Source organism: Sciurus vulgaris, assembly GCF_902686455.1.
Source record: "Sciurus vulgaris genome assembly, chromosome: 4".
Classification (NCBI taxonomy): domain Eukaryota; kingdom Metazoa; phylum Chordata; class Mammalia; order Rodentia; family Sciuridae; genus Sciurus; species Sciurus vulgaris.
In genome coordinates, this window is record NC_136464.1 from 88,340,351 (window position 1) to 88,353,824 (window position 13,474).

General features: G+C 44.9%; 1 protein-coding gene across 1 annotated transcript in view; it reads left to right on the plus strand.

Moving 5' to 3' along the window:
* The first annotated feature begins 12,716 nt into the window (after nucleotides 1–12,716).
* The window catches only part of ARHGAP22 (Rho GTPase activating protein 22), a 225,663-nt gene continuing 224,905 nt past the window's right edge, over nucleotides 12,717–13,474 (plus strand). The window contains exon 1 of the mRNA XM_079137587.1: nucleotides 12,717–12,863. The gene's annotated coding sequence lies outside the window, so the exon portion shown is untranslated. The remainder of the gene's footprint in view (nucleotides 12,864–13,474) is intronic.

Consider the following 13,474-nt stretch of genomic DNA (forward strand, 5'->3'; position numbering starts at 1 on the left):
AGAGCAGCCACATCTGCAGCAGCTGCCCATGGAGGGGTGAGGGAGAAGGAAGGGAAAGAGGCCACAGGAGGACAGGGATGTGTACTGCATTTATGTGGTGCCCAGATACCCCTGGCCACCTGGCTGGCACCAAATGGCAGCAGAAGGATGCCTGACAAGGCCATAGTGGAGAGGCACCAAGATCTTCCCTAAACCAGGAGGGCTGCTTCTCCATTTTCAAAGGCCATATGCTACCCGAATTAGATATAGTTAACTCCTCCCGGTATCAAACACCTTAGGGAATGTCAGTCAGCTGCCCGCATCATGGAGAGGATGGACTGCTGGAAAGTGGTCCTGGAGGGGTGTCAGGAAACGGGTCAGAAGGTGAAGAGCACTAACAAGGATGTATGCTGGAGTCTGGCATCTTTGCTTTGGGCATGGAAGTCCCAGGTGGAGCTGTACTCAGCAATCAAAGGTTGTAACTGTGTTGAGAAAGCAGGTACAGTGACACCTGCAGGCCCAGTGTGCAGCCTGAGGTTCCTGATGAGAGCTGGATGCCAGCATGGGAGGAGACCTGCAGAACCCAGATGGGACCTGGGTCCGGTGGCTCTTGCATCTTGGAGGGGGCTGGGGTAGAAAACAGAGACACAGATTCTGGAAACAAAACTCGTCTCCACTGAAACCATCAGGAAGGGTCTGGACATGAGGTGTGGCCTCAGGCCCTGGCTGGCTAGGGGCTTCATTTCCTCTTCCACATGCCTCATTGGTTTGGCTTTTGGAAGAAGCCAGAGCAGTTTTTCCTTCCTCAGAAATTCAGGGGCAGGGCAGGGGACAAGAAGCCATTTCCCTCCTGTCCAGCCCTCAAGGCATCTGGAAATGCACTCTGCTTGAAGTCACTGATGTGCCACAGCACACCAGGAAAGGAGGAGACAGGGCTTTGCCCTGCCAGCTTTACACACCTACCCTACTTAATTCTTGTGAAAACAAAATTCACATGAAACAGCTGTGATTTTCTTCACCTGAAGGGAGGCAACAGAGCCTCCACACAGTGAGATTCTCACTCTAACTCAAAAACTTCTCCTTTCCCTCCTGCTCCTAGCTTTGCACGGTGTGGCCAGTCCAGGCACTGTCCGCTCCCCTGCCAGGCCCCATGGTCTCTCCACCACAAGGCAAGGGCCATTTAGCAACTGTTACACCCCAGCACACTCTGCTACACTTCTCTGACAAGTTTCTTGGAGGAGGGTATTCTGGGGAGCCACGCCTGAGTGGAGGCCCACTGGGGCCCTGGGCCTGTTGCTACTGGAGCATGGAGCCGGCCCCACCTGCAGTGCCCTGACTTCCTTTCTAACTGAAAGCCACTGTCAGAGGGGACTGTGCAAAGCTAGGAGGCCCCGGGCATGGGGCCTACCCCCACCCCAAGACAGAGGACAAGCCTGGGACAGGGAGAATGGTGCTTTCCTTTCTTTGCTCCATTTCATCTGTCTTCCAGGAGCCTGGAGGAGCTTCATCCACAGAAAGTCCTCCAGGCTTGACCAAGCTCACACATCTAAGAACGGAAGCACCACCACGCAGCTCTTTCTGCTCCACCACCCGCTCCCAGGGGAGCTGCTAACCTCCCTCAGTGCTTTGGTCCCTGCCAGCCCCAGCCTCCTAAGCTCAGCGAATGCTGCCATTGGTCCCCTTCACCCTCCTCCAGTACCTTCTCACTCGAGGTACCCCCATTCCTTTCTGTCTCCCTCCACTGTCGTTATGACCTACTCTGCAAGGTGGTCTCTTTGGAGCATGAGCTTCTGGCCAGGGTCTCAGGCTGTAAGGAGCACCAATGAGATGGGCTGCCCCCAGCCCTCTTCTCCCTCAGGTCCCTTGCGGCTACAGCTCTAATCACCAAGCTTGCTCAGTGTGAGGCAGGCATCCCTGGCCTCAGGGGATTGTTCTGACTCAGAGCTGCATACTGCAGTTTGCCCTTTTCTGAAGGGGACTGTGAGACGAGGAGATGGAAAAATTTGGCTTTGACTTCCTATTTGGAGGGAGCATCATATTTCCTGGGGGGAGCCATGTGCTACCTTAACTTTTTTTTTTAATTCAAAGTTTTTTTGTTCTAATTAGTTGTACATGACAGTAGAATGCGTTTATACATTTTGATAGATCATAAATAGAGAACAGGAAGTTGCTTATTTAAACCACTTACTATAGGACCCTAAGCAAAGCGTCCAACCTCCCTGAGCCTTCTTTTTCCACGTGTACAAATTTGAGGTAATAAGAATTTAAAAATGAGAATGTACCATGTGGCAAAGTGCAATGTTCAGCACACGTGAATATTTGGGAATACTCGGCACAAAATATGGCATCTCCCCAATGTGACCTGAGGATTACCCTGGAATAGGTGGAGAACCATGGGAACTAGAGAGAGGGATTGAGTGTGGCTTCAAATATACCATTTGGGATCTTTGCACTTGTGAGCATAACCAAGATACCCTGTAAGTGGGATTACTGCAAAGCAAATGGAGTCCAGCCTGGAGGAAGCAGAAGTGACTTTTTAATAGTTAACATGTGGGTTGTTGTTTTTGTTTTGTTTTGTTTTTTGTTTTTGGGTTTTTTTTTTACTTGTAATATTATACCTGCATGTGGCAGGCCAATTCAGGTTGAGAGGAAATAAAAAATAGCTTCACTTTTGCCTACCTTGACCATTTTTCACTTTCCTAAATAATCACTAAGTGCAACTGTTTTGACATTACTATTGTAACATTAACTAGTACCCCTTTAATGTTTATTCATTTTAAACACTGCCTTTGGACCTTCAGGCATAAAAAAGAAGAAAATTAGCTGAGAACAGTGGCTCACATTGTGGTAATACCAGCTCCTCAGGAGGCTGAGGCAGGAGGATCACAAATTCAAGGCCAGCCTGGGCTATTCAGTGAGACCCTTCTCAAAAATAAAGTTGCCTAGCATGTTAAAGTACCCCTTCAAAAAAAGAAAAAAAGAAAATTATCAGGCTTACAACTATCTTCTTCTTCCTATCTTCTACTTTTTCTTTCTTTGTAATTATATTTTTATTTTATTCTTAAAAATAAAAAAGTTGCCTTTCCCACTTTGTTCATTGTGTTTTATGGGTCTAGCCAGTAATTTTCTCCACAACTTTCAATAACTGTATTCAGTCTTCTGTGTGTCAGATTAAGACAGTTTTTACCAATATGAAAGATAAGAACACTAGCATATTTATTCTTCCTCCCTTTCTCCTCCCCTTATTTTTTTTATTAATTTTACATCATCATGGCTTTAAATGTTTGTGTTAGCTAATTGACTCTTACTTACTTTGTCTACAGGTGGATTCTAAAAACTAGACCACGAATAAATAGCATCAACAACACTGTGATTTCAAAGATAATATTTTCTTTAGAATTTTGGTTCAACATGATTGACCCAGAGAGAAAAAAATTCCTGTCATTAAAACTTTAAAAATAAATTATATAAACTTATAATTAAATAATCTGTATTTAAAAACAAAGGTAATAAATGATTTTATTACACCTTACTATTACCTAAATCAGTTAGGTAGACAAGTGATCGAAACACTTCATGGTGGTGGCTACTGCACATCTCTTCCCAACTCTGTGTTAACTTAAAACTGGCCATGGATGGAGAATTTACACCATGGGAATTGGAAAACACTACAAAGGCTTGGTTTGTTGTTTTATTTATTAAACACAATAAAATGGTGTTATGGTTTAGATATGAGATGTCCCCCAAAAAGGTCACATGTGATATGCCAGAAGGTTCAGAGGAGAAATGATTGGGTTATAAGAGTCTTAACCCAATTAGTGAATTAATCCCTGATGGGATTAATTGAAGTGGTAGGGTGTGGCTGGAGGAGGTGGGAATTGGGGCGTGGCTATGAGGTATATATTTGTATCTGGAGAGTGGAGTCTCTTTCTGCTTCCTGATCACTGTGAGCTGCTTCCCTTTGCCACACTCTTCTGCCATGATGTTCAGCTTCACCTTGAGCCCTGAGGAATGGAGAAAACCATCTGTGGACCAAGACCTCTGAAACCATGAAGCCTCAAATAAACCTTTCCTTCTCTAAAATTGTTCTGGTTGGGTCCTTTTAGTCACAGTGAAAAGCTGACTAAAACAAGTGGTAAAAGAAATGTTAAGGGGCTGGGGTTGTGGCTCAGTGGTGGAGCACCTGCCTAGCACATGGAGGCACTGGGTTCGATCCTCAGCTCCACGTAAAAACAAATAAATAAAATAAAGGTATTGTGTCTGTCTACGATTAAAATTTTTTTTAAATAAATGTTAATAATATAAATTAAAGTGCTATGTCTATTGTACTTACAAAAAATTGAGGGATACATTTCCAGTATTTTAAAACTATTATCAAAGTCCTTTCACCATGGACAAATGAGTGAAGTTTCAACTTACTGGAAGCTAGAGCTGAAGGTAGCTTCAATTCAATCAATATAATCTGTGTAAGAACAAAAACTCCCTTACCAGTAGATTACATATCAGACTTCATGGTTATAAATATATAGGGCAAAGCATTGTGGGTTAAGATCTAACTCCATTTTTCAAATCATGGTTAAATTGAGACCATAGGTGAGACAGACACATGAGTTTAGCAAAAATCAATGAAAGCATTCTGTAAGGATCAATTGGTATTGTGGAGTTAACAACAAAAAAAAATTGCATGTTTTATGGTTATTGGTAAAATTTATATTACATATCTTTTATTGAATAATTTTTTTTAAAAAAAATTGGTGGTACTGAGGATAGAACCTAACGTCTTACACATTGAGTTATATCCCCATCTATATCAGATAATATATAAATAGATCCATATTTACATACATATATATATACACACACACACACACACATATATATATACATATATATTAAGGTACATAGTTACATAGTTGTCCCTTGGTAACCATGAGGAATTGATCCTGGACTCCCCCCAGAAACCAAAATCTGCAAATTCTCAAGTGTTTTATATAAATTATTCTAATATTTACATATAATCTATACACATTTCTCTCAGATGGATACTTTAAATCATCTCTGAATTACTTATACTTCCCAATAAAATATAAATGCTATGTGAATATTCTACTATATTGTTCAGGGGGAAATGACAAGGAAAAAAGTCTATACATAGTCAATACAAATAAAATTTTGTTCCAAATATTTTCAATCTGCAAAAAATCCATGGATGTGGAATCTGCAGATACTATAGTCTATGCATTCTTTTTTAATTTTTTGCAAACAAGGTGTTAAGTATTCACCAGCACAGCACTGTCTCAGATGCTTGTCTGATCTTACATCACCAAAGAAAGTAAAAGGAAACGAAGAGAAATGCCTCTGCCTCCTTTGTCCCAAAAGCATGGCCCAGGAGCTACAGGAGTCATCAGAAGGATAAAAAAGACCTGTCACTGAAGACTGGAAAAGCAAGGATTGAAAGATAGTAGCTGGCAGAGCAAAACATACCTCAGAAGCCTTTGGGTCTCAAACCAGGGCTGCTGGTCCCTGCCCACCTCCCTCATGGGGCAGTTGTGAGACTCAGGTTGATGACATGGCTGTAAGGATGCATGGGATAGGGAAGACAAGGAGAGTGGCAATATTTGCTTCTTAAGAGAGGTACAACCCAATAAACGGGCAAAGGAACTAAACTGACACTTCCTAAAAGAAAAAGCACAAAAAGTCAACAAATATATGAAAAAATGTTCAACATCACAATGGAATATTATTTAGCCATAAAGAATGATTTTATGACATTCATCAGTAAATGATGGATTTGGAGATTATCATGCTAAGTGAAATAAACTAAAACACCAAAGGTTGAATGTTCTCTCTTATATGTGGATACATGCCACAAGGGAAGGGGATAGAAAATTAGATTATACAGAAGGGAATGAAGGGAAGGGATGGGGGATAGTAATAGGAAAGACAGTGGAATGAATCTGATATAACTTTCCTATGCACATATATGAATACGCCATAGTGAATCTCACCATCATGTATATCCACAAGACTGGGATCCTAATTAGAATGAGATATATTCCATGCTTGTATAAATATGTTAAAATAGATTCTACTGTCATGTATAACTAAAAAGAACAAATTTTAAAAAACAGAGAAAGAGAGAGAGAGGGGTATAACTATCCCCACCACCAATTACCAACGGAACAGTGACTTAAGCAACCGGTGGCCAGCCACCCAGCCTGGGGAAGGACGCACGGGGAGACCCCAGGAAGCTGCCAGCATGGAGCCAGCACGGAGACTGCCAGTCCCGGAAGCATGGGGAAGGGGCAGGAGGCAAAGTCACTTCTGCTTCCTGCCTGAGCCTGGGGAGGAACAGCCAGGGAGCTAAATTCTCAAACCTCTGCCACAGGTTCACTTCAAGTTTGAGGGAAATTTTATGGGCAGTTTCATTATATCTGGCTCAGCTCTCTGCAGAAGTACTTTTCTGTGCTTCTGGAGAAGCTAAAATGTGGAACTTGTGCTCTAAATGTGGGCGGGTGTGACCGTCACCCCAGGCATTGAAGGCATTCTGCTCCCAGGTATTTCTTGCAGAAAACCCCAAACTTACTTATTTACTCTTCTGAGAAGAGGAAATGAGCCAATTTTGAAAAGGCTTTTTCTGTATCTGACTCAAATCCTTTTTGAGGTGATGGAACTGTGTGGGGTCATAAATAAAGACAAAAGCAAATTTTTATGTGGAAAGGTGTTCTCTGAATGTTGGAAATAATCTGAAGTGTACCACTTAGGAGACTTTAAAATTGCATATTATATAGACTTTTGTAGGCCCTTCCAGATGATATTTTTAATACCACCATAAGGAAATAAATACTCGATTTACAACGTTCAGTTTAAAAACAGACGAGTAATCTGGTGCCATGGCTGTAAGCACTGACGCTGTCCCTCATTAACCTGGCCTTGGGCATGTCAATTCAGCTCTTTACTCCAGCTTTCTCATCAGTACAGTGGGGACCACAGCAATGTTCTTCTCTGGGAGGTCACGAGGGAAGCAATGAGATGGTTTATAGCACTCGGCACATAGTGGGTCTTCAACATCACCTACTATCAGCCTCATTATTGCATCCATAGCAAAATCAACCCACAGATAAATGCTGGAGGAAACTGTTACAAACTGCCCCAGTAGTTGTCACCAAAAGGTGGAACAAGGATACATGTCTTATCCTCATTCTGCCTTTCTGGGACAAGACTGTCCCTTCTCTCCATCCCCTACAGTGACCCACATTAAAAAGAAGGAGAAGACATTTTTCACAGAAACATTAATTGAAGCTCATCCGGAAGCAGCATTAGTTGAAGTCCTTGCCATTGCTCTGCAGAGTGGCACTGAGCCCCCAGCTAACTGCAGCAATAGCTCCCTGGCCCAGGAGCAGCAAGCCTTCTTCTTCCCTGTAAGAAGTCTGTGCTCTGCCTCATAAGGCGTGACCACAGGGCTCTGCACCCACAGACCCACTGAGAAGCTTACCCAGCTCATCACCCCCAAAGCTCTGGAACCTCAGCGTCACATGCTGCTCCCTGTGAGGAGACCCAGGAGAGCAGAGCAGAAACAGATGCCTGGCGGGAGGAAGGAGTTGCAGGTAAGACGCTCCCAGGGACCCACCTCCTCTAGTCACATCCCACTGTCTTTAGGTGCCACCTGGGCAGTCCATTCAAACTAGGATGGATTGATTGATTAGGTTGCAACTCCCACAATCTTTATCTCTGAACATTCCTGCATGAACACTGGGCTTTTGTGGGGACACCTCATGCAAACCATGTAGACTGTGTAGGCCAAGACTTTTGTATCTATCTAAGATTTATTCCTTAAATCTTAGAATCTCATGAAGACAAGTCTTACCCTAGTCAAGCTTTTTCATTAGTTTTTCTTGTTTCTTCCTTCTGCTCAATTAAGATTTTGTTGTTTTTGTTGTTGTCTCTATCCCCCTCTATTGGTTTGGAAGTTACACATTCAGTTTTTATTCCTTACTTGTTACTCTTAAATTCTTAACATGAATAGTGGGTTTTTAAACATCTGCTGCTACACTAGGGCCACCAGCCACATGTAGCTATTAAGCATTTGAAATTGGATCAACTAAGCAACTAAATTTTTATTTTATTCAATTTTAATTTTAATTTAAAAATGGATAGACAGTCCAAGCATCGAAAAGTTTGGAACAACTTGAGAATCTTTTTCTATAACTGTAAATTTTATAAAATCTAGTTACATATGGAATATACTCCAATGGAAATTTTACCTTCAAATTGGAATGGACTATAAATGTATTTAATACTTACCAGATTTGGAAGCTTTAGCATAAAAAGAACTATATATATTGTCTCAACAAATCATTTTGAAATGATATCTTGCATTTTTGCATTGAATAAAATGTTACTAAACCAGTTTCACCTCTTTAATGTGGCTATTACAAAGTTTTTAATCATACACATGACATATTAGTTCTCTACTGGACTGTGCTCGACTACAGTTAAAGCCCATGGGTAAGACATTTTCCTAGCAAGTGTGACACCCTGGGTTGAATCTCCAGCACAAAACCAAAAACAACAACAAATAATAATAATAGTAATAATAGTAATAATAATAGTAGACCTAAAGCCCAGGGAACCCAGGAACATCGATGCCCCAATTCTCCCCACTCTCCTCTTCCAAGTATTCTTGTTAGTCTTCGCATTGTGTGACTATGAACTCCACCTCACCCTTAACATCCCACCTTGGTTTGCTCATTACTCACACACTATCATGCTTCAGATGTACCACAATGTTCACAGATTTCTTCCTTCACCTCTGCATCTGGTTTCCCACACCTGGGTTTTGGTTCCACTCTCTTCCAGCTTCCACAGTCACAATGCAGGTTGCATTGACCATCCACATAACACCAGCCTCGCCAGTGTCACCAAGGACTCAGACCCTGGGAAGAAACCTTCCAGCCATGGTGCGGTGACCTCCATGCCTCTGCTCCACTGGAGCCCCCAGGCTCTGTGGAAGCAGAAATGTGCAGGAGCCACAAAAGGCTGGGACAAGCCTGAGCTGCAGCCAGGAAAGGGACCTCCGGGCCATGCTCTGCTCAGCTCTCACATTCTGCTGGCCTCCCTGGGTCTGGTGTCCGTGCTCCCACTAGCCTCTCCCTCAGTGGGACTGAGAATGGGCCAGTGCTTTGTCCATTCTGCTGAATCCACTCCCGGAAAGTTCATCTTATTAACCTAGCCACAGCCTCTGAGGCAAACTATGGGTTTAGTGCCCCTGCTGTGCAGACATTACTTAATCTGGTCTGAGACTAAAGCATCTTCCCTGCACCAAGGTGAGGTGTGGTACTCAGATGTGAGGTGTGGCACTCGGTGAGGCACTCAGAGGCTCCCTAAAATTTGCACTCTACCTGACTTACTTGCCTCACCCTATTTCAAGCCCTGGATCCCACTTAAGTATTTTACATGACCGCTTTCCAAGGGACTTCCCTGGACTCCCTGGAGCCCCTCCTATGTGGAAGGGCTTTCTCAGACCCTGTAGGAGTGCTCAGGTGGAAGCCCATAGACACCCTATACAGCGTGTTGAGAGCGCCATCTGGTGGCTATAGCTGCCAATTACAGTCAGGACTGCTCAGGACCTCTGAATTAGTTCATGCTCCTGTACCAGTAATGGGATGCCCTTTTCTTTTTCTTTTTCTTTTTCTCTTTGATTTGTTATTTTTAGTTATACATGACAGTAAAGTGCATTTTGGCATATCATACATAACGTACATGGAGTATAACTTATTCTAATTAGGATCCCATTCTTGTCTTACGTGATGTAGAATTTCAGTGGTCGTGTATTCATATAAGAATATAGGAAAGTTTTGTCCAATTCATTGTACTGTCTTTCCTATTCCCATTCCCCCATCCCTTCCCTTCATTCACCTTTGTCTAACCCAGTGAACTTCTATTCTTCCCTCCTGCCCCTCCGCCCCATCAGATTGTGCGTTAGCATTCGCATATAAGAGAGAACATTTGACCTTTGGTTTTTTGGGATTGGCTTTTCACCTAGCATGACAGTGTTCAGTTCCATTCATTTATTGGCAAATGCCATAATCTCATTCTTTCTTAAGGCCGAGTACTATTCCATTGTGTATATATATATATATATATATATATATATATATATATCAGATTTTCTTAGTTATTCATCAGAAGGGCACCTATTTTGGTTCCATAGCATATCTATTGTGAATTGAGCTGCTATAAACATTGATGTGGCTGCATCACTATAGCATGCTGATTTTAAACCCTCTGGATATGTACTGAGGTGTAGGATAACTGGGGCAAGTGGTGGTTCCATTCCAAGTTTTCTGAGGAATCCCTATACTGCTTTCCAGAGTGTTTGCACCAATTTGCAGTATGGGATGCTATTTTGAAAACCAAGTAGAAACAATCCCTGGGCTCCAGCATTGACTTAAATATTCACAGGTGTAAAACAACATACATTCTTACAAAGCTTTAACAAACAGAAAAGAAAACAATGTCGCTATGTTAAAACAAGCAAAAATCCCCCAACAATTCTTAATACTAGGTATGATCTACAATGTGATTCTGGAAAAACTTGTGACTGCTAGGATTCAGTGGTACATTAGAGGCCTCTAGAGGACTCCTGTGGCCACACTTGAGGGGGTCCAAAACCCCTAAGTCCTTTCATAGTTCCCTAATTTCACAGAAGCCAGTCAGCCCACTGCTGGTGACAGGTTCCAGACTCCTGGCTAAGGTTGTGGGTCCCCACCCAGTCACCTAGGAGGCCTCTGTAAGGGCCAAAGGGACATTTGAAATCTGGACGCTTATTCCCCAGAGCTCCACTTCTCCAGGTTCCAACCTACTAAACAGTAGTGTGACCATGTTCCGCACCACGTGCCACCAACTCCACTTTAAACACACACACTCTGGCACCACAGTCACCAGGGGGTTGTGCCAGTGGCCTACTTCTTCATTTGCCACATTAATTAAAACACAGAAGGTTTTTCAAGGTGCAGTAGACCTAGTTGCTGTTGCTACTGTTGACAGATGAAGGTGGAGGAATTGTGCCCTGTGCCTCTGACAGAGGCCACTGCCAGAATCGTCTTGACCTTGGGGAGGAGCAGAGAACACTTACCTCAAGCCAGGCACTTAGCTAAGTGCTCTCCAAGACTTATTGCATTTGTCTTTGGAAGGTCCTTGGGGTCTGCTAGTTGCACTTTAGATGGGGTAATGGGGCTCAGAGAGGTTGCAGAGTCACACCCAGTGACCCAGCAAAGAGTCCACAGCAGGAGTCAAACCTGACTTTGTCTCTCAGGCCCTCAGTCTCTGCACCTGGGACCACACCACTGATACCGGTGATGAGAATCAGACCCAAGTTCCATTTACCCCACATGAAGATTGAACACCCCAGAAACACCAAGGCATATAAAGTAAGTTTCATTTAAAGGATAGAACAGAGAAGGGCTCCAAAGCTGGTATTCAAAGAAGCGGGGTTGTCCTACCCCTATTATAGGTTTTAGATTTCCTTTGTTCTCATATTTTCTCCTCCCCACCCATCCTGCCTACCAGATTAGTAACCAAAAGGTGGAATGATCCAAGGGAGCTGCCCAGGGGTACAGGCAGGAAGGGAGCCGCCCAGGAGGCATTCATTAACAGCCCCTTGCAGGGAGGAACAATTCCTGGAGGCAGGTAAACTTGAAAACAGGTTGCAGAAGGGGGAGGGGTTGGGGAGGTATTAGCATTTTATTTCCTTTTGAATCAGTTCCCATCTTTCTGACCCAATCATTCATTACCTACACTGACGGTCCTTTTGCCCCACCACCAGGAGCTGTGGGAACTGGTGGGGTCTGAGAACAGGATACCCTGACCTTGCTTTCCCAGCATGCTAGCCACCCTTACTGTGGTCAGAGACGACAAGAGACGGTGACTCTGTTGAATCCACAAGACTGGAAGTTCAGCCCCCCCCCCCCCCCCCCCACACACACACACACACACACAGAGACTAGGAGCAGTCTGCACACCAGAGTCCTGTGAGGAGCCAGGTCAATGAGGGCCACCTGACTTGTCCCTTCCTGGGCCTTGACTTTTCGAATGTCAGCAATTCTGCTTAATGTTCTAGGACCTTGTGGAATGTGCTGAGCTTTTCTAACCTCAGTTTCTCAATCTATGAAGTGGGGAGATTTAAGTGATGTGAGAGCGTTGGGAAGTGGTTCAGCTCCCTCCCCTGCAACCTGCTGGTAACTTCTCTGGCCCCAACTTCCTACCCACAGGGGAGACACAGGACTGTGCCACTCCGTGCAGAAAGGCCCAGGAATCCCACACATCCTGCTAGCAGTGCTTGGCCCTCCGGAAGGTTAGACTTACTGGGGAAGGAGTGGTGAGCCCAAGCTCCAGCTCACACCGGCTGGGAGGGATGAGTACTGGGGTCGCGCTGTTAGCAAGGCAGCGCCCAGGAGCGTCGGCGGCAGTGCTTTCCTATAGTCGCCAGGGGGCGGTCTGCACCAGGGTATACCCAGCTTTGCCTTCGCTGCAGACCGGCCGGCCCGGCCCTTCCCGGCAGAGGTCAGCTTTGCTAGGGAACATTTCCTGAGCGGCCCAGGCTACTGCAGCCTCTTTAACAGGCCGAAGACTGCCATCAACGCATCATCCCCAGAGGCACCAAGGAGCCAGGGAACCTGGTTCCTGCTTGATGATGTTCAGTTTGGGCTGCACCCCCCTGTTCCTGCCCACTCCTTCATCACATGGTGGCCTGGGGCAGGGCCAAGTCCCAGGCTCTGTGGGGTGAGAAGAGGGCGCCAGGAGACCAAGAGCTCCCTCCAGGCAAGGAAGGATCCCCGACAGGTTCCAAGCAGAGGCGGAGATGCCTGGCTTCCCAGTTCCAGGTGAGCAAACCCCGGTCCAGCATCGCCTAGCATCACCCAGCCGCTTTCCTGGACACCTGGTTGTCCCTGCTGCCAGATCCCAGACGCAGTGGGGACTGGGGTGAGGAGCATATTACCCTATTTGCTCACATGCATGCAGCAGGGAGCCCTGCAGGGAATGAATGAGGAACCAAAGGGTACACACCTGGCCAGGTCAGTCTGGACATCAAGGCTGTATGCATGTCCATTCTTGAAAGATGGGGTTTTAATTCTCCCACCTCGGCAATATTAAACTGTGGCTTGGGTGTCCCACAATTCCATTGTAATACCCTCTTCAGGGACTTGTCAGTCCCCAGGTTAATGTTTTTGGTACTCATTCAGTACCTAATGAGTGCTAACTCTCATTATTAATACTCTCTGTGGGTGGGGTGATATAGGGTACAGGAGCACTGGCCAGAGTCCAGGAGGACCTGGCATCTCTACTGCCTGCCCCTGCAGTGAGCCCGTTTGCTGTGTGGCCAGTGCCAGCGTGGCTGCACTCGGCTGAGTCATCCTGAGATGTCGGTCCAGTTCACCCTCCCGTGACTGCACCTCCTAGTGATGCTCAGCAGTCTGGGAGCTGTGTGCTGGTT